The following is a 3455-nucleotide window of genomic DNA, read 5'->3' on the forward strand; positions in this document are numbered from 1 at the left end:
GATAGATAGATAGATAGATAGATAGATAGATAGATAGATAGATAGATAGATAGATAGATAGATAGATAGATAGATAGATAGATAGATGTAATACTAGTCTTAGGGTCACTTGACATGAAATTCTCTATAAATATAAATGACGCTGCAAATTTGTTTTAGTTCACATTTGCTTCCCACGCCTTTTTGAGGAATTATAGACATTAACCCAATCCCAAATATTACAAATAAATAATATTCTTAGAAACAATATGTTTTGAATCTTTTTTTTGCTTAAAATTCAATAAACCAATGTTTCTTATTTTTTGTTGCTAACGCGGTTTACTAGTGACGCAATATAACTGCCACACAGATTGTCGTTGAATCTGTATTATGACGTCATTTCAAAATAATCCTTCAATCAACAATACAAATGTTTTTGCAGTCTGTGTCAGTGTACCACATATTTAATAGAAATTATTCTAAAGTCGTTTTTTTTTTGTAATACTTGAACACAAATGTCAAACAGCCCACACGTGGATTGTGGAAAAATAAATACGACACAATAAGACCATAAGATGGAATGAGTGAAAAAGAAAAAAAAATAATTGAACAAACGGATTTGAACTTGTGGCAATGATTACACGTACGAATAAAAAACACAAATTGTTGCGTGAAACAACAACACAATTTGTTAAGTTTTTGTTTTTGGAACAAAAGCTTAAGTATAAAGTATTGACAAAAAACAATTGTGGGCGTTTGATATTTTACAAAATATAAATTAAAATATGAAGACATATTTAATGAATTATTTAATTGTTTTAAAGAAAAAATCTAATAAAAATAATTAACTTATAATAGAATGCACTTACCTAATAGTGAAGTTAAATTTTCAGTTCTGTAAATAGAAAAATAAAATTGAAGTATAGATTTCAAGGAAAAAATTAAATTAATGAAGGTCGTATTATTGTTGCATGACTTTTAAATTCAAGAAAACTTAAATCAAACAAATGAGTTGTGATATAGAATTGTGGCACTAAAAAGCAGCAAAACATTGACTTACAACAAACTTTAATCGTAAACAAAAATCTCAAGTGTATAATCATCGACATACGCGTACTATGGCACCGAAACCATGGGGAACAACTAAGATCTTTTAACACACTGCATTCTAAATAAGTGAATGTAGCAACAACTATAAAAAGTAGATGGCTGGTATGGGTCGACAGGAAAAACGAACTAACTAACTTACTTACTAAATAACTAACTAACTGTGTTCTCAATCTATCTATCTTTCTATCTATCTATCTATCTATCTATCTATCTATCTATCTATCTATCTATCTATCTATCTATCTATCTATCTATCTATCTATCTATCTATCTATCTATCTATCTATCTATCTATCTATCTATCCATCTATCTATCTATCTATCTATCTATCTATCTATCTATCTATCTATCTATCTATCTATCTATCTATCTATCTATCTATCTATCTATCTATCTATCTATCTATCTATCTATCTATCTATCTATCTATCTATCTATCTATCTATCTATCTATATCTATCTATCTATCTATCTATCTATCTATCTATCTATCTATCTATCTATCTATCTATCTATCTATCTATCTATCTATCTATCTATCTATCTATCTATCTAACATACTAACTAACTAACTTACTAACCAACTAAGTAACTAACCATATTACTTTCTAACTAACTAACTAATTAACAACTTACTTACTAATTAGCAATAATAATTATAAATTTTTTGACTTTTTGGTTGATCACCGGTAATGATAGAAGGAACTTTTAGCGAAATAGGATGATCTTAAGTTATATGTTCTGGCATTTATTCAATATTAAGTACTACTACTTCATCTACAATTAGAACATACCTGTTCGGATAGATATAGGGCATCTTGCCAATAAACAATTCAACGACAAAAAAAAAAACTAAATAAAAACCAGTATAACAGACAAACGTAAAAGAGATTAAATTCAAATAAATCGACATGGTCGCCTGGAAATGAAAACATTTCACATGTAAGTAACTTCATCATAGTCGTCATAGTCATTATTGTCAGCATCATCATCAACATCATCATCCTCAACATAGTCTTCTCCAGCAACAACATTTACTTCATTATCATCATCATTTCATCATCAGCAACAGCATCAACATCTGCAATAATATCTCATCCTCAATATATTGTATGTTTTGAGACAAAGACCCATAATGTTCGGTTACTGTTGGTGTTGCTGTTCCAATAGTTGCAAACAAGTTGTGTGCAGGAGCATGTGAAGATCAACACCAAACATTGGCTAAGAGAATGTACAGTAAGTAAAACATTGAAACCCGGCAGTTATAACAGTTACAAATGGATTAATTCCATAAATGCTACTTCAATGAATATTGGTTTCTACTAAAACAGTTTCATATCAATATTACTGCTTGACCACATTTCGCCAATTATTTCGCTAGTTATATTACTTATCAATTGCTTATTAGATAACTAATAACAATTTTTTTTCTGTAAACAATGTGGCAAACCTATAGTTCCCTCAAACTGCAGGGTATAAACATATCCAGTTCGTCAGCCAATTTACCACTAGCGCCTGATTCTTGGTCAGTTGTTTGACTTGTTGACTAGTGAGCCTTCCCGCCTGTCTTACTGTTGACTGTTGCTTATTGCTCTGCTCTTTAGCTAACTAAGAATGACTTCGACTGGTTGACGACTGTGACAGCCAGCAAGCAGTATAATTCTTGTAGCAATGTACGAAAGAAGCACATGAAGAAGTCAGAAATAGTATGTGGTAGTGTTTGCTTATTTGTGTGTAAATGTAATTTTCATTGCCAAAACATTAAAGCCGACAAACATTCAAATTTAGTGTCTTAAGAAGACCTTAACATTGCACTAACAACGTAATGTTTATAATCATACGTTATATTTAACATTGACCAGGAACTGTTGCTATAGAAAACAGAGAGACATTCTCTACACATACATACACACATATGTATGTGCATAAGTAAAAATACATGGATTAGGATGGTACCTTTTATATAGAGACGAAATGAGGTGTCGATATTCCCCGGTGTCTCATTCTCATGTAATTTTATTATCATAAAAGGTCTTTAAGAAGAGCTTTCAATTGGCTTTCAAAGATATGTCGTATGTGGATGCAAAATATCGCAGTAAACTTCAAAACAGGACCATTTTTATCCTTTGATCCAGTTCACCAAATATTAATGTTAGGTCAAACATTAGTTCACAGAATGAACTAACTTTATTTCGGCAAGAGCAATTTTTATTTAGGAATCCACCTAATGTACATGTGTGTATGATGTATATGTATTGGTTAGTTTAAGCATATATGTATTTGTATAATATTGCATGATATTGGCATATTGAGCCTGTGTGACCAATTTGCGAATATTTTCATTTTATTTCAATAGTTTATTTTG

This window comes from Lucilia cuprina, chromosome 5 (genome assembly GCF_022045245.1).
Source record: "Lucilia cuprina isolate Lc7/37 chromosome 5, ASM2204524v1, whole genome shotgun sequence".
Taxonomy (NCBI): Eukaryota; Metazoa; Arthropoda; class Insecta; order Diptera; family Calliphoridae; genus Lucilia; species Lucilia cuprina.